This window comes from Perca flavescens, chromosome 16, assembly GCF_004354835.1.
Source record: "Perca flavescens isolate YP-PL-M2 chromosome 16, PFLA_1.0, whole genome shotgun sequence".
NCBI classification, from domain to species: Eukaryota; Metazoa; Chordata; class Actinopteri; order Perciformes; family Percidae; genus Perca; species Perca flavescens.
This window is the reverse complement of record NC_041346.1, coordinates 11,671,442-11,698,493: the sequence shown is the minus strand read 5'-3', so window position 1 is coordinate 11,698,493 and position 27,052 is coordinate 11,671,442. Positions and strand designations below refer to the sequence as shown.

The 27,052-nt window shown below is 40.3% G+C and overlaps 1 protein-coding gene across 1 annotated transcript in view; it reads right to left on the bottom strand.

Moving 5' to 3' along the window:
- Window positions 1-24,577, bottom strand: part of il11ra (interleukin 11 receptor subunit alpha) — an 84,781-nt gene extending 60,204 nt beyond the window's left edge. The window contains exon 1 of the mRNA XM_028600991.1: window positions 24,417-24,577. The gene's annotated coding sequence lies outside the window, so the exon portion shown is untranslated. The remainder of the gene's footprint in view (window positions 1-24,416) is intronic.
- Window positions 24,578-27,052: the final 2,475 nt, after the last annotated feature.

Here is a 27,052-nt window from a genome sequence, read left to right as displayed (position 1 = left end):
TACTACTTAGATCTACTCATGTGTCTGAACTGATAACCTTACACTTTTTTTCACTATACCATGCAATCCCACAACCAGAGAAGTTACAAACCAAAGCTTTCCAAACATTTTCACAAAAAAAAAAAAAAAAAAAACCATTTAGTAATATATAACACAGTGACACTTTTGCTAATTTTGTTTGGTCTTTTTAAACACTGACTGCATATATAAACATCACTGAAAAATTTAGTTCTAACGGACAATTAGTCAGAAAGTTACACACTAATGGTAGCAGTGAACGTAACCTGCACATAAGGTATAGCTATGAGTCTGTGGTTTTCCTGAAAATGTTTCTATTAATTATGATATCTGTAACCGTGCATACATACCACAGACAGAAGGATCAATTGTATCAAGGTTCTTTTCCCTTGAAGGTGGAGGCGCCTTGTTCCATTGCAAATAGAAGCTTGCTTATCTTGGCAATTTGAAATGTTTTGTCTGTCTGTCTGTAAAAGTCACGGTGGACTCTGAGGTCATGCCCCATGAACCTTGCAACTTGTTCTAGCTCTTGTTCACTCAGATCCAGCAGTTGGCAGAGTGTGGCAACCTGTTTTCTTAATTTAGTTGACCTCAGGAGATCAGGGTTTTCTGCCCGCTTTTCTCTGCATATTTTTGCAGACAGTCACACCCCTCGTATGTGGCCATCACACCGGTCTTGCAAAGAGATAGGGATTTTCAGCAAGAACACCAGCTTCATCTCTCCTTTAATCAACAAGTCTATGGACTCCCTCATTTTGTCGGTCAAGAAAACAGGTACCTTTCTCCCTCTTTTCCCGCGTATTTATGAGAGTTAAACGCTTGCTCAGCTCTTTTCTCCAGTGGTGACAGGGTTACATAAATGGCCTCGCTTATGGGATTTGTGCTTCCTTTCTTGTAGGCTTCAAGTGTCAAGCGTGATGCTTCCCCTTCACGTCGCTTGTTGAAGACGATGACCTGTGCTAGTACGGTCTCATTTAGTGTCTTGTATGCTGTTAAACTCAGCTGTTGCCTCAATTCCCCTCTTGCTTTGTCTTCTACCATCCTGAGATGATCCCTCAGCACAATCACATTTTTGGTGAGGGGGATGTCCTCTTTTTTATTCCATCTCTTTTCTTGGATAGTTTGGTGAGCACTGACAGAAACATTGTTTCTCCAGTTTCGTTCCAAAGGTTCCAAGAACTTTTTTGCCTTCTTCTCTGCCTGATCATCATCATGCATAAGAGCCTGGCCAATCTGTACCTCTGCAGCTCCTTTAAGACAGAATCCAATTTTAACAGCTGTTGAAAGTTTCCCATACTCCTTTTTGCATGGACTAAACTCGGTAAGCCGGTTTACTGCACTGACAACAAGCTGAAATTTTGATGGTGCACGTTTGTTGTCTTCTCTTTGTACAAGTTTTACAGTCCCGGTTACAGTCACTTTATCTTTTTGGTCCTCTTTTGTTCTTTATTTTGTATTTTCGCATAATGCTTTTTGTGTTCTTTTTTTTTTCCAATGGTGATTTTGCCTACTTGGATCTCCATCTTCACTTGAACTTGTGTCTGTACCTTTGAACTCTTCTTTACGGGACAATTTCTTAGCTTTGCCTGGGCTTTTCAAATCTTCATCATCACTGGATGATGATGCATTCAGAGGTAGCTTGTAATCTGGGTCCAATCCGGTGTGGCTGCATAATTCAGACCCAGAGGAATCACTTCCTGACTCCTCAAAGACACAGTCCAACTGTAAGTAAAAAGCATAATCATGAGAAAGACATCACATTCACTTTCAAGTCCAACTTTACAGAGCCATGCTACCATTATCTTGAAAATGGACTGTACCACTGAAATCATATTTAACACTTGAGAAAAATTCTGCCTTTTCCAAGTATTTGTTTGGAAAAGGCAGATGTCAAGCATACTGTTTTTGTTTAAAAATCAGGATTTTTTACTCGTGTTGAAAAAAAAAAAGGCTTGTCACAGTTAGGGCTGGGGCGGTATGTATTTTTTCTACCGCGGTTGAAAAGCAAGAAATTCCCGCGTTAGCGGTATACCCCATTACAAGAGTAGCGCAAGTTAGAGCGAGAATGGCAGGGTGCCTTAAGTCAGTGCCTGTGTGGTCGCACAAGGAGAGCAAGCGGTAACAGAGAGTAGAGTACCGCTGTGAGGAAAAGAGAGGAAAGATGATATAAAGTGAGTTAAAAGTGAACAATAAAACAACAAGCTAGTGCTTCACAAGACACGGTGGCTTTATCTGTTGTCAATACTGCCGGTAAAGTGAATGGAGTTACCCCCCAAAAAAAACATTGGCTTTTAACTTACATGTTGCAGCCCGAGTGCAGCCCGTCTAGCAGCTGAGCAGACAGAGAGCCCAGAGGGCGACTCGGTCACTCGGCAGTTTGCTCTCTCTACCGATATAAGCCGCTCTGTTTTAGGCTACGAAAACGTGCATGCAGGCTGAAATTCAACGTCTCTACCTCAGCTCAGAATGGAGAAATGGCTTTTACCTTCATACCATAATACATGGTATGGAACATTGTGCTCCGCAACTCGTGAAAGGTCGGATTTTCTCCATCTTTTGATGATAACTTTTGTTTAGAAAACCTTGAATCCATGTAACACACAATGTTATCAGATACAATCCATGTCATTAGACACAATGTGCAGTAGGGGTCGGGGAAAAAAAAAACATCGATACAGTATAGTATCGCAATATTTTCCATGGCAATACTGTATCAATACAGAGACGCCAAGTATCGATCTTTTATGATAAATGTGTTGGTCGGTTTGTCAGCTTGACTTTCTCATTTTGCAGCAATAAAATTGAAGTGAGATGAACAAACAGAGAAATTTATCTTTTTAGATAAAACGTTGACAAAGTTTCCTTTTGGGGACATAATTTAAAATTGGGAAAAATCTGAAGTTGGAAAAAAGGTCATAAATTGCAATATATCACAGAATATTGCAGTATGTTTAATAATATCGTATCGTGACACAAGTATCGTGAGGATATCGATCGTGAGGCCTCTGGGGATTCCCACCCCTAACGTGCAGGCCAATGTTTGTTTTTGCGGTGATGACGGTGACGAGCTCAGACCCGCGGTAGGCGTCACGCAACCGCGGTAATGCGGTAACCGTCCCCAGCCCTAGACACAGTCAGAAGACGTGAAAATATCATGCCAAAACATTAGCTACGAGTGTACGACTAACTTCCTTCAACCACAGTCAGAAGACAAACCTCACTAAACACCATCAACACTTAAACAATGGGTTTTCAGAACTGTAAATAAGCTACATAAAAATATAATAAGCCTGCTATTTTTATTTAGTATTAATTCATCTAGCACAGTGAAACTGCTCTATAATTGAATTCATTTGGCTGTACGAATAAGTGCCATAAAACTATCCCCTCAAATATTACCATGAAATTGACTTATGACCTCTATTGTTTAAAACTTGAGCTGACATTTTCACAAATCCCCACCATAATGTATCTGAAAATCTCCAGAGAAGACATGACATTGATCCTTTCACCTTGCAGTTTTGTGATCCAGTGTTAGGGTTACTTGGACATTACAGTCATTTATGATGTTGTATATAAGTGGTGATGGGTGCTGAGGGTTTTCCAGAAAATAGTAATACTAGCGTAAATAATAATAGGGCTAAGAAACTTAAGTATATTGCAATTCAATGTGCTACAATTAGATAAGAAAACCATTCTCAGTGCATATTTGTGCATATTAATCTTTTATTTCTATACTTTTACTTTATGTACCACATTTATAATATCACAAATACCCACAAATTAAAATATTAACTGCCTTCATTCATACGTCTGTGAGTACAGAATGAGCAGCCTAACCCTAATCTACGATTCCAGAGTCTTTTAACATTGAATTAAACTATTACCAACTGTTCTATTGAAAAGTCTACATCAGGATAGAATAAAGATTTTATAAATGCACATACCTGTGTTTTTCTCACAGCCATCAACTTCTGGACCTAAAACCAAAAAGAAGATTGAAAACTTTACAAACAAGCCATGAGAGCACAGCTACAGCTACTTTGGATTCAAAATAAAAACAGACTGTTAAGCATTAACTGCAGTGTAGTTTCTAAAGTGTACCTCTCTGCTGTAGTGTCTTACAACTACATTTGAACTCAAGTATTTTACAATTGAGACTAAACTTTGCTGCCACAATAGTTGCATTACACTCCCCCAAAAAATATCAGTGACATCCCCAAAATCTCATTAAGATATTAACGACTATAGCATGTTTTAGCACGTAAAAACATTGTGGGCCGTTATTTTCCATAACTATCCTAAGGCCGTCCGGGCCCTTGATCAAGCATTTGTGTGTTTTTAATCATTACTTTATTAGCCTAACTGGGTGGGGAGAAAGCTATGCCATAATCAGAAATTTTACCTATATTTAGTCCAAAGAAAGACAGGAAAATTAACTTTGAGCAAGTTTGGAGGAAAGTCAGAGGTATGGAACGGTTTTGAACAAGTTGTGGACAGTGACAACATATGTGTCGGCTTTGTCGAGTGCATTAAGGCCGGTTACACACTGGATGTGTTGCGTGAGCTTGACAGCTGCGTGGCGTGTCCATTTATATTTCGGCTCCCACGTTAACAAGTTAGAGCTTACACACTGCCTGCGTGAGACGCACATCTCGGGTGTGGCTTGAGCTCGCGGCTCAAGCAGCATGCTAGAAATAGAACCAACGCCTATTTTTCACGCAAGCGTGTTGGAAGCATTTCCAGCAACATAGAATAGGAAAATATGTTTTATGTAATTTAGACACAAATACATATTAATAAATGACATGATGATTGAAAGCCTCTAGGTTTTGATATAAATGCAAATATATAAATGTAATTTAAAAAAAAAATATATTTTCTAATATTGCATCTGTTAATACAGAACGAAGAATTCTGTAGCCTTTTGCCGTCAATACTGCAGACGTTGTCTTTGCTGTAATCGGATCAGAATATATTTATGTTTATGGAAAACACCCATGTGTCCGGGCGTGAGCGTGGCGTCTGCGTGGCGTTTTCACGCCTTTTCACAACAGAAACGTGTCTGACGCGCTGCTGCTGCTGCTGCTGCTGCTTGTCTGGACACATGGATGTTTCCCATTGATAGGATGAAATACCATGTTAAACACAAATATATACTGATGTGATTATTGACGGCAAAATAAACTACAGAATATTTTTTTCTGTTCTGTATTAACAGGTTCAATATTAGAAAATCGATTTTTTATTATATTTATATATATATATATATATATATATATATATATATATATATATATATATGCATTTAAATCAAAACCTAGAGGCTTTCAAACATCAACATGTCATTTATTAATATGCATTAGTGTCTAAATGACATACAAACATCTTTCCTATTCTATTTGGCCTGGAAACGCTTCCAACACCCTGGCGTCTCACGTGAAAAATAGGCGTCGGTTCTATTTCTAGCATGCATGGCTCGAGCCGCATCTGAGCAGTGTCACTTCGGCAGTGTGTAAGCTCTAACCTGTTAACATGGGAGCTGAAATATAAACGGACACGCCACGCAGCTGACACGCTCACGCCACGCAGACAGTGTGTAACCGGCCTAAGTGCAGCGCGCTGCTCGCATATGGCAGCAAATAAAACGGGGAATTGGACAATGAACAGACACATGAAGCAGGCTGCAGAAAAGACGATAGTCAGCCTTCAATGCTCACTTTTGTTACTTCTCCAAGCCTGAGGGAGAAGCCCTCACAGAGAAATGAGTTTTTTTTTTACATTTCTTCATTCGGATCCATTTATGATCCATTCAAACAAACAACGCAGTTTACATGCTTCACTCTTGTTGCATTATTCATTAAGATCATTCTAAACAGATTTCTGTAGTTCAAACAACTCTGAATTGTAGTAGACAACGTCAGTTATAACGACCCACGTATTAAAAAAAGTGTCGGCTTTAAATCGGCTCGGCGGTGCTCGTACACAACGTGCACGGGCTCACTGCAATGTTGTTAAAAAAAAACTAATAAAACTCAAAACTAATATATGTTCACATAGTTATACAAAAAGTCACTGCCTGACGATTAAGTTAGTAGTTACAATTTACTACAACTGGCAACTCCATTCTGCAATAAAAAGTCTAAATGTGCGAAATAATTTTGCACAAACCACATTAACTGACGTGTGGAAGCTAAAAATAAGAGTTCATAAAATCTTACCTGCACAGAAACAGTTTAAAAGTAGTCTTTTCTTTAGTTGAGTCGCTCCAATCTTTTAAAAGGTAGCTTCTGCTGTATCTTCTCGTTCAGCTCTGAGATTCAACTGCACGCTGCAGGTGGGGGGAAGGGCAGCTGCCTGTGAGAGCAGGTCACCTGCAGGTCACCTGCTCTCTGCAGTGTGTATGGCAGAGAGCGGGGCGGCCCCTCCCTCTGATGGGCCATTAATTAAGTGAGCAGCAGCAGTCAAGAGAACCTCACAATATTCACCTCTGACTCTCAGGCCTGTTTTATAGTCTGCAGGGTTGGAAATCACACAAGATTCACAACTATCACTGCAAAATAAGAACTTTAACATTAAAGTTTTGCTCTTAAAAGTAAATTTTAACCATATCATTGTATGTATATCAGTGGTTGAAGAAGTACTCAGACATTTTACTTAAGTAATAAAGTAATATCTCATTATACAATGAGATATTACTTTATAATATCTTACTTTTAAATATAATCATATTATAATGACTTCCCGTCTAATGCTCCTCCTGTCTCATGCCTGAGCTCTGAGCTTCAGCTCTAGTCTGCAGGTGGGGGGAAGGGCAGATTTCTGCAGAGAGCTCTCTGCAGTGTGTGGCAAAGAGCAATATTCTGCTGTTCACCTCTGACTCAGGCCTGTTTTACAGGTTGCAGGGTTGGAAATCACACAAGATTCACAACTATCACTACAGTTCTACTGTAGTACTACTGCAAAATAAGAAATGTAACATTAAAATTTCGCTCTTAAAAGTAAAGTTTAACCATATATATTATTGTATGTACCAAATATCAGTGGTTGAAGAAGTACTCAGACCTTTTACTTAAGTAAAAGAGTAATATCTCATTGTATAAATAGTTACAAGTAAATATATATTCAGAATTTTACAATAAAAAAAAAAAAAGTATTAGCACTGAATATGCTTACAGTCTGAAAAGTATTCACAATGCAACATGGCAAATTTTTGAATAATTATGTTATTGTATTATAATTATTGAAGGATCAATTTGTTCATCTCTATAATGTTGCAACTGGTAAAGGTGGACTTAATTTTATATACTTTACATGGGGTTGAGCTTAATTGTCCCTTGGCCTAATCTATACTAGTATATCATCATTTATTCACTGATTATAGTAAATAAAGGTTGATCCCTTATAATTGTTGTAGAGTTTAAGCACAAAGTACCGGAATGGTAATTACCTCAAAACTGTACTTAAGTAGAATACATGAGTAAATGTATGGTTATTTTCCATCGCTGAACACACAGGGGCCGAACCTTAGAAGTTTAGTTAAAATGAAATAAGAATGAATGAACAGCTTGTAGTTTGTATGTCTAACCCATTTTTCATCCTTTTAATTTAAATTTCTCTCCGTTCAATGTCTATTTATCAATTTATTCATTTTTATAGTATACAATCCCAAGAACAAGCTGCAGGTGCCATCAGGGTATAATGAGATGCAATGAGGCCAGAGCCTCTACACTTATGTTAACACTTTACCCTTAAAGTGTCCAACATTAAGGCCGGTTACACACTGGCTGCGTGGGCGTGAGCGTGTCAGTTCCGAGGCGTCAGTTTATATTTCGGCTCCCATGGTAACAGGTTAGAGTGTGTACACTGCCTGCATGACACGCGAGGCTCGAGCTGCGCCCGGCAACGTGCCTGCTAGAAATAAAACCGACGCCTATTTTTCACGCAAGCGTGTTGGAAGAGTTTCAGACAAAATAGAATAGGAAAAGATGTTTATATTTCGTTTAGACACGAATGCATATTAATAAATGACATATTCATGGTTGAAAGTCTCGAGGTTTGGACATAAATGCACATATATAAAGGTCATTTAAAAAAAAAATCAATTTTGTAATATTGCACTTGTCAATACAGAACAAAATATTCTGGAGCCTATTTTGCCGAAAATACTGCCGACGTTGTCTTTGCTGTAATCAGATCAGTATATATTTATATTTATGGGAAACATCCACGTGTCCAGACAAGGCTAGCAGCAGCAGCGCTGCGTCAGACAGACACCTTTCTGGTGTGGAAAGACATAGAAAACGCCACGCAACTAACACACAACTGAAACGCCATGCTCACGCCAAGCAGTCAGTGTGTAACCGCCCTATTGTACCAGGCAGAAAGTGGCCAAGCTCTCTGAGTGCAGGTCACCTGCTCTCTGCAGTGTGTATGGCAGAGAGCGGGGGGCCCCTCCTCCTGATGGGCCATTAATTAAGTGGGAGCTGCAGCAGAGGAGAGAACCTCACAATATTTTGCTGTTCACCTCCGACTCTCAGGCCTGTTTTACAAGTTGCAGGGTTGGAAATCACACAAGATTCACAACTATGGCTACAGTTCTACTGTAGTACTACTGCAAAATAAACAGCAACACTGAATGATAAAGCTGTGGAGGAGGCTCAGTGTCTGCACAGGATGTGAGAGGGAGGCCTGCTAGTCTGTCCCACTCAGTTAACTCACCAGGAACACCATATAGGACACTGATAATTCTCTGTGGAGGCAAACATGTCAGCCACTGGCTGTCCAAAGTGATGCCACAATTAACTGTCCAAATACTGGAGCTGCCACTTGCTTCAGTAGCCCCTAACCATCAGACCTATTGCCTGGCGACAGTGCTGTCTCCATGCATTCATATAATGTGAGCAGGGACAGCAAACAGTTTGGGGACAACTGAGGCGAAGGTAGTCATTTTCTGTAAGGATAAATAATATGTCTATTCTTATACTTTTGTCACTGTATCCTACAGGAGGGTGCATCATTCATATCTCAAATTATATTAACTTAAGTTGTGCAAGTGTAGAAGAACAATAGCTAATTGAACTATGGAAGAAAATGAGATGCACTTCAAATCTGTACTCTGCAGATATAAGGCCGTATACTTTTGATTAAAGCATTTAGTACCAGATAAACCAGACTAAGAGTCTACAGCAGCTCTAAGAGGCTGTACTATGAGAGGTAGAGCAAGGTAACATCTGTACCTGTACAGATGAAAATCAGCCTCTTGGCTAACTCTTGTGCATTTATACCAGTGTTTATTAATCACCACTGTTCCTGTTAAATAAACCAATAAATACACATACATTCTAACATCAGCATGCTAAAATGCTCACAATGACAAGGATAACATGCTGATGTTTACCAGGTTTAATGTTTACGGTTTTAGCTCTCTTAGTTTAGCATGTTAGCATGCTAATTAGCACTACCAGCAGCAAATACAACTGAGGCTGATGGGAATGTAATTTTGAAAATACTTTGTCATAAACCAACAAAAGTATTGGACAAATCAAAACCATGAAACGTATGTCATTAGATGAAGAGTCTGATAATTACAATAGTTACTACAGTTCATCCTCTATAATCTCTAAACTAGCTCACATTAAGTGGTGTTGTGATGAAATATAATTTTCTAGTTTTTTTTAGTTGCAGTTTGATTCCCAGTAAGTCAAAGGCCTAAAGAAATGTTTAGGCCTTCATTTGAAACTAAGTCTCTAGGATTTAATTTATTTATGTCAATAGATATTATTATTTAAATATGATGGAAATAGTTTAACACAGTTTGCATTATTTATGTCTCACAGCATGCATATACCCCAGAATAGTTAAATCAGCAATAAAAAATGTCTGTATTAATATTTAGAAAATCATACGCTTCCAGTTGAAATAAATATTCTCTTATTATTAGATATTACACATGTTGATATAGTTTAACAGATATAAATAAAATGTTTTTGATAACCTTGGCAAATAGCCACTACATTCAAATTCAGCCAATCAAATGCTTCTATATGCGCACAGTTTGTTTTTGTTTGTTACTTACTTACTAATTTAATCTGTGGATATATCTACATTGTAACTTGTACTTTGAGTCCCACTTGCTTATTACCTGGTTTACTGTTACATGCAGACAAATCAACAGCAGTGTCATGTGTTTTTGTTTCACTTTGGTCATCCTTGGGCTCCCTGTGGTCCTAAATTCTTCTAATCCTGGTCCAATCCTTACAGTTACCTTTAATATTAATTTCTTACACTGTATTTAGTATAATAAACACTTCTGTTGGTCATTGGCCAAATGTAGATTAGTAAAACAAGGCCTGAAACCAGAGTAGTTTAGGTGCAATAAATGTGTGTTTGGCAGAGTAGCTTGGGTGCAGTAACTGTGTGAAGCTGTGGGGGCGCCTGTGCCAGAGTAGCTTGGGTGCAGTAACTGTGTGAAGCTGTGGGGGCGCCTGTGCCAGAGTAGCTCGGGTGCAGTAACTGTGTGAAGCTGAAGGGGGCGCCTGACTGAAAAAAATGCTCAGATGCAGTACACGTGTGTGTAACATAGGGGGGGTGACAGAGCAAAAGTGTGTGTATGAAGAAAATGTACACACACCAATTTCTACTTGAAATTTCTCATTTTACTATTTTTCTGAGGACCTCTCTGAAACTTTGAGAAAAGCATAAAAACAGCCTCTGGAGGCCATTACAGTGAAAATAAAGTGAGGACCGGCCTAAATGTCCTCACTTTGTAAAAAGGTCCTCACTCCAAAGGTCTAAAACTCATGCTTGGCCTCACAAAGATAGCAATGCAAACACACACACACACACACACACACACACACACACACACACACACACACACACACACACACACACACACAGAGAGTTGAGCTGCAGTGTGCCCTGTCGGATCTACAGTAGGACTATTCAGTAAAGACAGACAGTGGGGCAAACAGACCCTATATATGTCATGCTGAAGCGAACACTCAAAAAAGCCCGTCAGCACTGTTCACTGCGGAATCTACAGTGTTGACTATTCAGACAAAAACCAGACGACAGAGCAAACGCATTTCATATTTGAACGAGTGCAAGCAGGCTGAGGAGGTTAGACTTTCATCGACAAAAAAAAGACGTTAGCCAAGGAGAAAATCATCCACAACCTCATTACTGTCGGAGTGATTTGCTTGGAAGCAGGATGCAACACACGCTATAACAAAGTTTCTTTCAGAATAAATGAGTGACACAGAGAGAGAGACAGAGAGAGAGAGAGAGAGAGAGAGAGAGAGAGAGAGAGAGGGGCCCTCGTCAGACTGTTCACAATCAGCCCGACTACCCAACCTGTTTGCTTGAGATAGAAAGGCAGATAGAGAGGGTGGGGGGGGGTGGCTGATTTACAGTGCACCGCCAGGATTTGCTTTCAAAGTTTGTTGATTTTAAGACACTCTGTGTTTGTGTGTACATGTCTGTGTGTGTGTGTGTGTGTGTGTGTGTGTGTGTGTGTGTGTGTGTGTGTGTGTGTGTGTGTGTGTGTGTGTGTGTGTGTGTGTGTGTGTGTGTGTGTGTGTGTGTGTGTGTCTCGAGTGATCCAGGAGACCGATTAAGAAGCTTGTTATAGATCAAAGGCAGTATGATAGGGAGGGAGCTTTTCAGAGTTGAAATCTGTCAAACTAGAAAAAAGAAAAAAAAGAAAAGCTCTACATGATCTCACTAGTTTACACATTTGTTTTACTCCGTGACTGACTGACTTGTATCAAGGACAATGTGTTCAATAGAATATACATTGTATATTGCATATTGTACATGCTATGCTTGTAACGTTACAAGTTCAGTGAGCTGATGTGTAGCTTTTCAGCTTCAGAGTACATGAACTAGAGGGATTTACTTGGGCGGTAACATCAACCGAATATTAATAAGGCATTAGGTGTTGATGCGGATCTTTTGACAGTTTAATATGAAGTACGCGCATTTCATTTTAATCTAATTCTGCATTTTATTTGTAAGAGACAAGTACAGAGAAACATCGGCAGAAGCAGCGTCCAATGTTCTGTACAGTACAGGTGTATATAGCTGAAGCTAATTTGCAACACCAGTCCCTTGATGGGTACTGATAGTTCAAGTAATCCTTTATATTACATGTTACAGTTAAAAACTGGTGGATGGAAACACACTTACACATATCCAAGGTAAGACGTGCTTTTTCCCCATGCCGTTGCCATGCCCCCTCGGGAGTGTTATCTTAACACATTAGCCTAATGTTGACCCAGGGAAACCATCTATTTAAAAATCGTTTAACTAAACAGGGTCCATATGGCCATCAGATATCAATTACAGGACAGAGATGCACCTTTCTCCCCACCTATTTTCTAATGTGGCATTTGATTTTGTCTGTTTGTATGTATGTTTGTTTTGTCTCATTCACAGTATTTCAGCATTTTCTCGGTCACATTTACTGTTAGAGTTTTGGGTAGCAGCGCGGTGGATAATGGATCGCTCCTTTAGATACAGATTTAACACACCGACCGACAACTGCAGTTTGTTTTTCCCCTCCAAAAAAAGACTCTGCAAGAAGAGTCTGTTGGGCAGGCGCCCATATGTAGAGGTTTACTCCTCGACGCGGCGGCCGCGGGTTTGACTCCGCCCTGTGGCCCTTTGCTGCATGTAATTCCCCCTCTCTCTCCCCTTTCATGTCTTCAGCTGTCCTATAAAAAAAAAAAAAAAAAACCTAAAATGCCCCAAAAATAATCTTAAAAAAAAAAAAAAACAGTCTGTTTGTATTTTACTTTGAACAATGGTCAGTTAATTATCGTGTCTATAGAAAATGAAGGTTAGGTGCATGTTGCATATTTTCACGCTGCATTATCTCTTGACTGACATCTACCGACAACTTAACACCACACATTTGGCAAAACAAAACAAAGGCTGAGAATCATATCTATTTAGCGATTCTAGATTGAAAGGACAGATTAACATGTCTATCATTTCTTTTTTAGCACCAAGCAGCGTTTTTGAAATGCACTGATGTCAACACTGCTTGACTCATTGCAACCAACCTTAACTCGGGCAATAAAACTGTCTTCAACGCAACACTCTGTTGAGCAGAGAAATTCCAACAAACTGCAGTCGGCGGACAATGCCATATTTAGCCAACACTGATCTACCGATTATCCAAAGTAAAAAGTGATAAAGTGTGAGCTCAGAACTCAGAGCCATTGTAATTGGTTTAAATTTGTTAAGCAATTTATCTGCCCTTAATAAAGTAAATCATTATGACAGTAAATATTATAATACAAAATTCTAAATACAGTGTAAACTGATTGATTTTCCAGGTGGCGGAAATACCAGTCACCACAATGCCATTGATTTTACCTTCCAGAAAAGTGGAGTTGCTAACGTTTCCTCGACTGGTTAAATAGAACCAAAGTCACACAATAACAACTTTGGTCCAACAAAGTTGTGTTAATGCAAAGTTGCGGACTGATCTCATGAAGTGGTGTATGTATGACACGGCAATTCGTATGGCAATTCGTATGGCATTATTGGCGTGTTATCAAGACGCATACTCGCATACTGTTTATCAACGCCGTTTGGCCTCTATTCACTTATATTACTTTGCAATTGCGTGTCAATTTACGCCGTAGCGAGTAGCATGAAAGGGCGAAAATCTGCATAGGGAGGTTGGTCGGGGGGGGAGGATGGGTCAAACACAGGACTTTCACCCAGGAGAGCGGGGATCGTGTCCCGCGTGTCACGTTTCCTAAACTCAACAGTTGCTTTCCTCTTTTCCTAAACCCAACCAGTTCTTCTTTTCCTAAACCCAACCCGCATGTCACGTTTGCTAAACCCAACCGTAGCTTTCTTCTTTTCCTAAACCCAACCTTGTTCTTCTTTTCCTAAACCCAACCAGTTCTTCTTTTCCTAAACCCAACCCGCATGTCACGTTTGCTAAACCCAACCGTAGCTTTCTTCTTTTCCTAAACCCAACCGGTTCTCCTTTTCCTAAACCCAACCGGTTCTCCTTTTCCTAAACCCAACGTAGCTTTCTTCTTTTCCTAAACCCAACCGGTTCTTCTTTTCCTAAACCCAACCGTAGCCTCGCGATAACACGCCACGTGGCTTTAGAGAGTGGCGTGTATGTTTACGCCGTGACGTTACAGACCGCCGTCCGCTGTATGCAGCGTAGACATACACGCGGATAGCTCAAAATGCGTACAGATAACACGTTTACGCAAAGTCACGTTGAAAGTTGTGTTAATGTGCGACTTATGGATCCGACCTTACAGCACCGTCCACACCTCCAAACATGGGACAGTGCCGACAGCCAACCAATTTATTGTACTGCTACCGTCCTGAAGTAACGTCCTCATACACAAACTTACATCAGGTCACGTGGGAAAATGTTTTTTAGAAAGGCTTGAGAAAACATTTTAGAGAGAATAAGCATTTTGAGGCTAAAACATCCTTCGACCAAAATGTGAATGTTTGGATTTGAATACATTAGGGACACTACTGGGAAGCAACAGCGTGATACTGAACCATAAAAAAAAGCTTCCTCCTGCCTGTGTCAAAAATGAGAATGTGGACATTTTAAGCTGCTGTGTAAACATGCAAAAAACATATCTAGTGTAGTGTAGTCTTGGCTTCACTCTCATTTTTTTCTGTCACCTGTCTGCCAAATCAGATATGATCACCATGCTCGATAACACCCATTTATCGTCCTTTAAGACTGCCAACGCTCCATGAAGACAACAAACCCAGCAGAAGCAATCAGGGAGGCAAGGCAAAGGCAGGCAGACAGACTCTTGAGCCAAATAAAATAATGAAGATGTCGAAACAAGGAGGAACAGGGACAGCGAGGTTAGTAAGGTAGGCAAGAAATAACTGAAAGGAGAGAAGAAGAGGGGGAAAATAGAGATGTTTCATACTTCTCTTTCATAGAAATTCCAACAGAATGATGTCATCACACACACACACACACACACACACACACACACACACACACACACACACACACACACACACACACACACACACACACACACACACACACACACACACACACACACACACACCTTTGCTACCCCAGAGACATTTTGCTACATCATAACCGACTGTCACATAATTTAAACAGACAAGTCTATCAATTATGTATGTACCAGTCCAGTAAAAATAGTCGCATTGTTGCAGCAGAAATGCATGAACGCAACGAGATCCACTAAAACACTCCATCTACCATGTCACACGTCTCTGTCTTTGATACATCTTACACCTTCAGGTATTTATCAATCAATTTGAATTTTTCACATGAAATCATACGAGGTACAATTCCAGTGAAATGTGAGTGTGTAGTGTGTATGATTCATCATGATCCACGCTTGCCTTGGAAATTACACGCTTTAAGACGTTTAAAAAAAAATAATACTACAAAAAGGTTCAATCAACCAGTTCAAATTTCTTGAAATGACATCTCCTCTCTCCTCCCTCATTTAAAGATCCAGGGTCAATGAATATGCAAAGAATGTTTCCTTTCTGGATACAAGATGTCTCCTACCCCACAGAAGTCCACAGTGGTGTAAGTGCGGCATACTGTGTCCTGCTGGCGAGTCCGGGGGGTTAAACTGAGATTTAAGGTGAGCACAGAAACTTTACCCCGTCGGCAGACGCATGTGAAAACTCTGCACACGCATCATTCTGCACAGTGAAGCTCCAACATCCAAGTCAAGTAACAATGCGCAAAACACATTTTTGAGTGAAAGAAACTACCAGAAAACTACCACCCAAGAAGAACTCAATCTGCTGCAACAATAGCTAGCCTTAGTAGCCTATATATTACATATGGCCTAGAGTCCAAAGTAGGGATGCAGCGGTTAACCAATTTCACTTTTAACCGCGCTTTAAAGCGTCACGGTTAATTAATCGCAAAGGCTCCGCTACGCTGTGTGTTAACTGTCTGCAAGTTATGTGTAGCAGACTGTGCACTTCTTATTAAACCTCCTTGACAACATAAATGTTTGCGCACACACGGCACATCAGACGCCGGTCCAGTCTCTCACACACACACACACACACACACACACACACACACACACACACACACACACACACACACACACACACACACACACACACACAGAGTTGAGGAATGTCATTTTTGTTGATCATACACAAAGATACACATACATTATTCACACCAGGAAATGTCCCTTTTCAACCACTTGTGCTAAAATTGGGGATCTGAGTTATAAGTTTCAGCAGCAGTCTCTGACACAGTTTCTCACAACCGTTTAAGGAATCAGAACCTGCAACCTTAAAGCCAATAGCTCATCCTCCAACGTTAAGAGTTGTTGAAGTCTGAAAGTCCTGTCTACACGGTCTAAGGTTTAACCGTGCTGTAAACCTTTCTGACTCAAAGCCAGCACTGCTAATGTCTTTAAAACCTGGACAGACGTGATTCAGTCTGTCCCAAGTTGGCAACAGCTGCCTACAAACCACACTTTAGGGATTACTGCTTGCTATTTACTTGTTTTGGTACCATTTAGCACTGATATACACCTCACAAAATCCACACGTCCGAGAGAAATATAACAATTCAACTATTTTGTTTCAATAGTAAATGTGGACACTGGGCACAAAGTGCAGTTCCATTTCGCGTCACAAAGTTCCCCTGCCACCCTAACTTGTAATGGAGACAGACAGATCTATTCACTGCTTCTGAAAATGAACCCTACTGGGACAGCAAATTGAATTTGCAATAATGAATGCCTTCGTTATAACCTATTCTCTAACAAGATGGTGGATTGATGTGCTGGGCTTTAGAGCTGCTTTTATTCCATTTCTTGTCAGACATCTGGTTCACAAACAGAACATTGTCAGGTTGGCAGCGACGGTAAATATGAACACCTGCAGGGTGGGAGTCAACACCAAGCAGCCAAAATGCTGGCACAATCTTGCCACAGCAGCTTGTAAATCAATCCACAGTATTCTTCATGCTGGTTTGGCAAGTAAGCGCTCGTGATTTGGAGGTAGAATTTCTATACCAAAGCAATCAATCAAGTGTTTTTCCAGCATAGACTAATATTCTGCCAAGCTCTAACAATTTCCCCAGTTAGCTGTATTCCCACAGTCCACACTGAACTGGACAGAGTAGCTACAGAATATATGGCTAACCTAATATGTAGCTTTCACTGGCAGGATTGCAGCAATATGTCAAAGGTGCACAGCAAATAATATGGTCATTAATCTTTGAGATATTGGCATGTTGGTTACAGTCAAACATAGGCTATATATAAACCTCACATAACCTCTTCTCCTTACAATAGATGATAAAATACGTGAATTATATTCATCTTCTTCTGTGACCAATAGATAAAAATGTTTTAGTGGAAGCCTGGAGAGGTCCAGAAACGCACGTAAAGCACATTTGCATGAGAAGGAAGCACATTCTTTAACATTTATCTAGCATGCATGCCGTTTCACAGAGCATTTACAGTTATTCACCACAACAAGTGATAAGCTTACAGTGAAGCTGTCAGCATCAATCAGTCCTCTGCCATTAGCCGTTGTAGACGTACACGTGTAAGTGAGTGTCTTAAGTTAGTGGCACGAATTGTACTGTTAGTGAACTTGTCTGATCCCTTATCGTCTCCTTCGCTAGCCTTTTATACTGTATCTAATGTCTTCTCTCATCTAAATGTGAAATAATTCAAACCTTGCATGGGATATAAAAGGCCAACACATAGCTCCACATTGTTATAAACGGAGATATGTACTAGAGATTATGTCAATATTTGATAGAGTATGACGTACTACTACTACAGGATTAAAGATTAAACAAGTAGTAAAGGCTATTAGTGGCCACAGTAAAATAAAGACAACTCTGAGCTCGTCCTGTTAGAAATGGATCCATTATGCAAGTGCAGTTTGAAACGTTATACTACTGCGGCCTCTCCCCTTACCGCTGCTGTGATGGCACCTTAACTTACGTATACAAATGTAAAACAAGGAAGCAAAAATACAAAATCACCCACAGTAATACAGTCTCCACGTGGGCTAATCAGCGGCAAACATAACGTCTTCATTCAGCCTTCCAAAACTGTAGTGCCAAGGACAATATTTCTGTGGCCAACTTTGGGATCAGGGTAGGAAAATGGCTGTTAGAAGAGTGATGTAAAAAGGAGAAAGGAGTTGGGGACTCCTCTGCTCATAGAAATCATAATCATACATCCAGATTGATCCGTTTTCTGTTCATGGTCTGTAACAGTTTAGCTTTCACTATTAACATGACGTAGCTCGTTATTTTGTGTAGGATTTGAAAAAATAAAACTTCACACCTAAACATGCTTATGTTGAATTCCTCTTAAATCACTTTAAGTTCTAGGATTACCCAGTGTCCTTTAATAGTCTTCTACAGTGGTTATCAATTATAATCTTGTAGCCTACAGCATATGATACTAGGCCAAATGACGATGATGTGACTTGAGATAATTCCAGAGTCCAAAAATGGAGTCTGCTGGCAAAAAAAACTGTTCTATCTAAAACAGATGTGGCAAACATCAGATGTTTGGCATCCGTTCCCATACATCAAGGAGCGAGTATAGGCTTTCTCTGCAGAGCTGCCATTATATTCAACCATCATTCATCTACGGGCAGAGCTTGCACTGACAGACGTTTTCGCTGGGCAAGGAGCGTACGTGGCCATTTTCTTTCTTCTTTCTCTCCGTTCAACAAATATTACACTTTTACTATCATCATCACACGATCGCCGCCCGTGTTGGTCAGTTGATCTCCAAAGAAGCCACAGCTCCGACCCACAAGGTTAAGCCCTACTTACGTGGGTTGGCCTTGCGGCTTGGATGTGTTTAAACTGTAGCAAATGTAGAGAATCATAGCAGAACAAGAAATGAACAAGCCAGGTGGGATTAAGTAACGTACAACTCTCTTTCTCGCAGAAGAACTCCTCAAATGAACAATTGAGCAGAGTGCCTGGTAAGCATGAGTGGGGATAAAGTGCACAAACAGCAGCACAGAGAAGAAATACCCCAATCTAGGCCCCTCAGAGTTGGGTTTAATATCAAGAGCTGGCTCTCTCTGTTCTCTCTCTCACACACACACACACACACACACACACACACACACACACACACACACACACACACACACACACACACACACACACACACACACACACACACACACACACACACACACACACACACACACACAGAGAGAACAGTATGGCCTCAGACCTGGCAAGAAGCGTTCAAGTTCTTGGAGCAGCTTTCTCTCTAATTTAAAGTTGATTGCTGTGCGCCGTCTGTGTGTGACTAGTGAAATATGAGTGTGGAGAAGAGAGTATGGAGGCTTGGACTGAGTTTAGCCCTGTGTGCTTGTTATTATGGGGAGTGTGTGCGCACAAAAGTATTGGATCGGCTGCGTGTGTGCTTATGCGCATATATGTGCATGCATGAGTCCGTGTGAAGGTCTAAGTGGAGCCTCTGCATACTTGTGTGTATGTGTGTGCGTATGTGGTTTTGTGTAGGGTTTGGACTGCCAGCGAGAGCCGTCTGCAGGGAATCAGGCGAAGCCCAAGGCCAGCTGAATAACAGTACCTTTCTCTAACTAGAATGAGGTGTTCGGAGAGGAGTTTGACTGAACTGAGCAGTACTAAAACTAAAGAATAGACTAAATTGATCTTTGTAGGTCTGTATTTAGCAAAAACAAAGCAAAGACAGTAAGTTTGGACTTATGATTGACTTGACAAATGTAAGGACTTTGATGGAACAGTGGGGCAGACGTAGGTCAGATTCCTGTCTCGGATTGATTATTTCTCTCTGAGCAATCGTGTGGTTCAATGTGCGATTACTTGAGAGCAACTCTTAAAAATGACTCCCACATTTGACTGGAACGCCAGAAAAACTCTTGATAAATGTGTTATAGCGAAGAGTTTTTTTTCCTCAAAAGGTTTGCTCTCTACAGTCATCTTACATTTAGTGCAATTTTTTTTAATTTAAGCATGAGCCTTCGATTTGACTAGACTACAGTTAATATGACTACACAAGGCCAAACTCAGGGTACATTTAGGCTACGTTCAGACTGCAGGCAAAAGTGGCCCAGATCAGATTTTCTTTTTCCCCGAATCAGATTTGGACCACTTCCGTACGTGGTCCTGAATCAGACCCAGGTTGGATTTTTTTCAATGCGGCCGCGGTGTGAACAACCAAGGCGGATTGGATGCGACTTTTACGTCAATCTACATCAACGTTTCACTTATTTCAAATATGCACCGGCGGGAGTTAGCCCTAGACATAGACGGTACAATTACAACGCAGTCCCACCACTGCTGGCTCGTCTCTGCATCCACACAGACCTCTGTAGGGAATTTGCAGCCATAACGGCCAAAATAGCCAATTTGGCTCTCTTTCTCTTCATTCTTCTCCTCCTCAGCACCTGCTCATTAATGTCACGGCTGCCATTACACAAACATTTTGAAATAAAAGCGAAAATGCTGACTTCCTCCATAACCTCCCTAACTTTAGTGCAACAGCGTGCTGCGTCTGAGGTCATTGTTATTGTTCTTTTGTGCATGATGGTCAGTTCGAAACCGCAAGCAGTTCACACTGGACTTTGATATAGGCCACATTTTAAAAAGGTAATGTAAACAGCCAAACCAAAAAAAAATGGATCTGAGCAAAACATCTGAATTAAGCATTAAGACTTGCGATGTGAACATAGCCTTAGTTATCACATGTGTTGCCTTACAGCCAGAGTGTAAATGCTTTGGAACTTTTAAGATTTTACTTTTTATTACAGAGCCACCTTACATATTTCATTTTTTTTTACATCCTTACAGGCTCCAACATGTGTTGTCAGCCATGTGTGAATTAAGGGATTTCAATATTCTCAGAAATCTGAGCACCTCTAATTTCCCTTTCTTTTTGGATATCCCTGTAGCCCCTGAGTCCAAAGAGCACATTTGTTCACTGAGGTTATTTATAAATAATCTTTTTTAAACGTGTTTTTTTTTTTTCCAGTCACAGTGTTCATAAAGCAAAAATAGACTCCAGTTTTACTTTTATAGAGACAGAAGACTTTGGGAATTCATGGGCAGGCTAACTTCCCAGAGGCAAACAGCAAGGCACCTGGTGTCTCTCTTGTTTTTGAGGTTTTTTTTACTCGGTGTACATTTACTTTCACAGTGGTAAAGTGGTCAAGAGATTGAAAGAGCTGACGTTCTGCTACACAGGTTTCAAAGTCAGTATTCTATAATGTACTGTGACTTTGACAAACTAGAGTTTAAACTCAAGAAGCATTTTCCTGCTCGGCCCACCCAGTCCGTGAAGTGAAATCCATTAACAGCAAACTTGTAACTGACCGAGATACTGGAGGGAGTGGCCAGGTGTTTGGCTCCACTAACGCTAAGACGTAACAACAATTAGCCCATTTCTGTGCTTTGACTCAGATGACAAGTTTCAATTAGCTGAAGGGATTTTAAAACAAAAGCAATAAACAGTGAGCCAACTGGCACTGAAAAAACCTGGGACATATTAACATCACAGGACTGGCTGAAGCACTTCTGTCTCTGTTTTACTGGGAGTGCAGGAGGAAAACTGGCTCCACTTGGTCAACAGGCCTCCAACAAACTACAGTCTACGAGTGTCAACTCTTCCCTTTCATCTCTCAAGCAACCAACAGTGACGAGCCACTCGCCAATGCCTACAAAAGTCAAAATTGGCAACATGGCATCAAGACTTTGCGTGAACATACACGCCACTTTCCTAAAGCCGAGCGGCTTGTTATCTGTACGCATTTTGAGCTATCCGCGCGTGTGTCTGCGCTGTATACAGCGGATGTAAACATACGAGAGTTGTCGCGAGAACGTGCCGTGCTATTGCGAGAACAATGTCACACGCGCGTGGGTTTAGGAAAAGAACATTGGGAAAGGCTTTAGTAACACAAAAAAAAAAAAACGCCACATGCGGGATGCGATCCCTGCTCTCCTGGGTGCAAGTCCTGTGTTTTACCCATCCTCCCTCCGCGGACTTCCATCCTTTCATACTATTCACTACGGCGATAATTCACACGTAATGTAAGTCAATGGAGGCCAAACCGCGTTGATAAACATGCTAAAAAGTGATTATGCGTCTTTATAACACGCCAAAATGGCATACGGTTTGGCATGTCATACATACGCCACTTCATGAGATCAGTCTGAAATTGGGCTGGGCAATACTGTATATCTATATCTTATATCGATATTGTGATATGAGACTAGATATCGTCTTAGATTTTGGATACCGTAATATCGTGAAATGACATAAGTGGTGTCTTTTACTGGTTTTAAAGGCTGCATTACAGTAAAGTGATGTACTTTTCTGAACTTACCAGACTGTTCTAGCTGTTCTATTATTTGCCTTTTCGCCACTTAGACATTAAGTATGTCCACATTACTGATGATTATTTATCTAAAATCTAATTGTGAAGATATTTTGTTAAAGCACCAATTGTCAACCCTAGAATATCGCCGCAATATCGATATTGAGGTATTTGGTCAAGAATATCGTAATATCTGATTTTCTCCCTATTGCCCAGCCCTAGGCCAATCCCTGTTAAACAGCCAAATGTGACAGGGACAGCCAAAATTTCCTGAAAATTTACTTTTCTTTCATTATTTTGAGTATATGTGGTATGAATGAGAAAAACATAACTGCTTTTGCACTGAATCTAAATTGTGTTAAATGCATGAATAGATGCAGCTTGATACACCCACACAGGATAATCCCTATAGCTTAGCTTGGATTTCATAAATCAGTATGTACGCATAGCCTACATCACAACCCCACTGATTCATATCAAATGTTTTCTATTAAACAGAAACAAAACAACCTCCAAACAAGAAACAACCAGAGGACGACTCAAAAACAGAAATACAACTCAAGTTTCAACTCATGAATGACAATCTCATTCTGTGCCCTCCACAACGTGTGCTCTGTACAACATAACATGTTTTCCTGTATCATCTCTCTGAAGCATCACAGACCGGCCCCAGTTGATAAACACGAGCTTTATCACTGATGATGTCACGTCACAGGATTTTGCGGGCAAGGTTCAAGTTCCGCCACGGATACGCGATGTTACAAAGTGATGCAAGATCGCACATTTAAATCTCCCACCTGAAAAACTTTCCCCACGACTTTCAACCTCTAGACAGGTGGCATCTCCCTTTTTAAACATGAACTTTGACCCACATTATGCTTAAAACAGGGAGACATTTGAGAAAGAGAAACAAATTGGGATAAACTGGAGAAAAAGAGCTCTGCCTCTTTCTACCACCTACCTTCCCTCTCTCATACTCCTGAGATGCCCCCGGGGCTTCGTCTTTCTGCCTGGTCTGTTTGCATTCCTGTCGAGCTATATTTAAAGGCTCGATCCCTCCACTGGCTGGAGGAATGCACATCTGCAGCGAGACCCCGTCCCACTGTCTCAATCCCTCTCTGTCTGTCTCTCTGTCTGTCTGTATTTGTAATTGCGGACTCAGAGCATTAACCTTTACTGCTGCCCCGGAACTATAATTGTGTGTATACATATACAAAAAGAAAAGACCAGGATGCAGACTAATGTTGTTTATCACATCAAAAGGTGCTTTTGGATGACTCATTATTTAAAGGCTTCATTTTATACACTGCCAAGTGTGTTTCTGTGCTGGTGTTTGAGAGCTAGAAGCATAACAAGTCAATCAAAGCCAATGCAACAACAGTGCTTCTGATGGATTAGGCGTTCTGTTACTGTCCCTATAAAAGAGACAAATGTACAGTGTGCATGCACATCGACATACAGCTCACAATATATTCACATAGGCTGAGTCTATCAAATTAAAAGGCGTTCCTTACTATGCTAATTTGTAATTCTATATGAATTTAATACTAAGCCAAAAGTATTCAATAATATCTAATAATTTTCTTCCTAGAACTTTCACTAGCAAAAAGGTCTGAATTCAATTTGAACCCAAAACACAGCTGCATCAACACCGAGTGAAGAAAGCAGCCAAGTTTATGGCAGAATTATCAGACATAAAATTACAATACATGTTCATTTTTGGGACATTGTGGGAGGTACACTTATAAAACGTATACTAAAAAAGATATAACATTAATATGAAAAGTTCTCAGGGTGCCACACAAGCTATAGGGGGACCAACATGCAAGCTAGCGGCATGACGCATCCCCACTGTGAACAACATTGGAGTAAATCTCCCTCTGTTCCCTCCTGTCCCGTGTAGTGAGGCGGATAAACTTTTCGCCCCCCCCACCCCTACACACACTCGCCGCTTCTTAGCCCGTAATTCATTCCTCCCCGGTTTGAACAGTTTGAATCACCAAACCTACCTTGGAAAATCTTCCCGAGTCAAACAGGCATTATTATGTTGTCGCCTTCCATAGTTGGGACTTTGTCGAGTGGTTCTTCGGTTTCCCCCGGACGGACTAGCGGGGCACGAGAGCAACTAAAATCGGACAAGGAGGAGAAGAGAAGGGGAGGAAGCCAGACAAGTCGGCCCACGCCTCGTTGGAGGAGCCGGCTGTCAATCACCCCGTTTAGTGGGCGGGTTCCTAATTTTAAGGGATTATGGAAGCTGAGCTATCAACGCTGATCCCAGGTCTGAAGTCTAAGGAATGTTGGGTAGGAAAAACAGATACAGGGCTCCTGCAGCAGGATTATGATGGTTTAATAGTTGCATCACTTTTCATGGGAAATGTTGCAGCAAACAGACATGGCAGGGTGGCAAACTGAAATGCAACACCTACAACAACAAAAACGTTTTAATTAATGCAGTTTTAGTTTATGGTAAAATTATGTACAACATGATCAAACTGTGTATGCATTGGGTTTACCTAAAAAAACAGTGATTTAACAATGTATTGACTATTACTTTTATATTTTGTCTTTATAATTTTTTTTTAAATTTAATTAATAATGTATTTTTATTTGAATATAATTGTGTTTATTTTGAATCAAGGACATTTTTAAATAAGCCAACTATAAGACTTTTTGTCTTAGTTTAAAGATATACGCCACCGTTTGTTGAAATAGGGCTTATCACGGTCTACCCTGGCTGTAGATAGGTGGGCCAATGCATTTTTTGTCTCAGTGCAAGTAATTAGGTTGTTTTTTTGTCTTTTGTTGGCTCACTTTTACTCACAACATGCTAACCGACAACATAGGATTCCATTCACTACGCTAAGCTAACTAGCGGCGGCGCTGCCGATGTTGCACCGGACTAAAACAATGCATGCACAAAAAATGCGTTGGCGCCCTATCTACAGCTAGGGGAGACCGTGATAAGCCCTATTTCAACAAATGGTGGTGTATCCCTTTAAGGAGAGTAGAGGAAAACACTGGTAAGTGATCCAAAAATATTAATGTATTATTTATGTACTGCTAACTAAAGAAAAACATTCATTTCAACCTTCTACTGGTAAGGACAAGTAGCACACGAGGGACAACTTGTGTAAAGCTCATTACAATCAAACAGATTATGGCAGACTAGACTAATAAATAGCTTACTATTTTCACAACAAGCTTTTTTTTCCGGGTTTTACTCAGTCATCCAGCTTAATTGTCGATCCTACTTCATGAGACAGGACCATGATTTATTTATTTATTTATTATGTAACTCACCTGTTGCATGATGATGCCGACAGAAACACATTAAATCCATTAATGGCTCCAATGCCCAATACTTCAGCAGGCAATAAACTGGATGACGGTAACATCTCATTATCCAAAGCAATGACCTTTTATCCTCCCTTGTGAATGTAAATGGGGGTGGAAAAAGTCATCTGTCAATGTGATGCAACGCCACAGCCTCAACATTATACCACGGGGTTGATTCAAAACCTCTCTGGTGCATCGTCAACAGACACTGAGGAGTGTAGGCTTCACAACAGTAAAATGTATTGCAGCGGTGTCATATTGGTTTGAATTCAACTGTACAGGTGTGCCTGAGAAACTAATTTAAGGGGCAGTGGTGGCCTAATGGTTAAAGAAGCGATCTTGTGACCGGGAGAATTGACTTACCCGGATAAATAAAGGTTAAAAAAAAAATAAATTGCTCAGTCTTGACTATAAAGTCTTTGGTCTTGCATGATCATTGCCCATTTCATACGGATGTCATTCAAAATGTCTGTTATAGGTTCAGCAACATGTACTACTCGTTTTTGTATAGTATAGTACAGTACAGTAGATAGATAGATAGATACAGTAGATGGATAGATAGATAGATAGATAGATAGATAGATAGATAGATACAGTAGATAGATAGATAGATAGATAGATAGATAGATAGATGACTTTATTAATCCCCAGTGGGGAAATTAAGGTGTCTTCACTGCCAGGTACCTTGAAAACACAACACAACACAATACTATTAATAATACAAGACAATACAATATGATACAATCACACTACAATACAACACAACACAAATGCACTTTTAGGGGAGGGATATAAATACAAATACAGTGGGAATGTGGGTGCCCAGGTAGCTCACCTGGTAAAGCAGGCGCCCATATACAGAGGCTCAGTCCTTGACGCAGCGGCTCACGGTTTGAGTCCGACCTGCAGCCATTTGCTGCATGTCTTGTCTGTACATTTGATCTTTTATATATATTATACTGTAAATTTGTTTTTTAATATATATTTTAAAGTCTGGATGATATATATATATATATACATTGTTTGTATATCTGGAGTAAATTTCCCCCTGGGATTATTAAAGTATTTCTGATTCTGATGTCTTCCCTCCCTCTCTCACCCGTTTTCCGTCTACAGCTGTCCTGTCTATTAAAGGCTAAAATGGCCACACACAAAAAATACAATGGAAATGCATTGCACAGTAAAGAGTTTTACAATGTGATAAATAGATAAGGTGCAGAGAGGGCATAAGGCAATTATATAGTTATGATTGTAACTAAATATTAGCAATAGTATATAAGTAAGCGGTAGTGTGGAGTGTGGGGGTGCA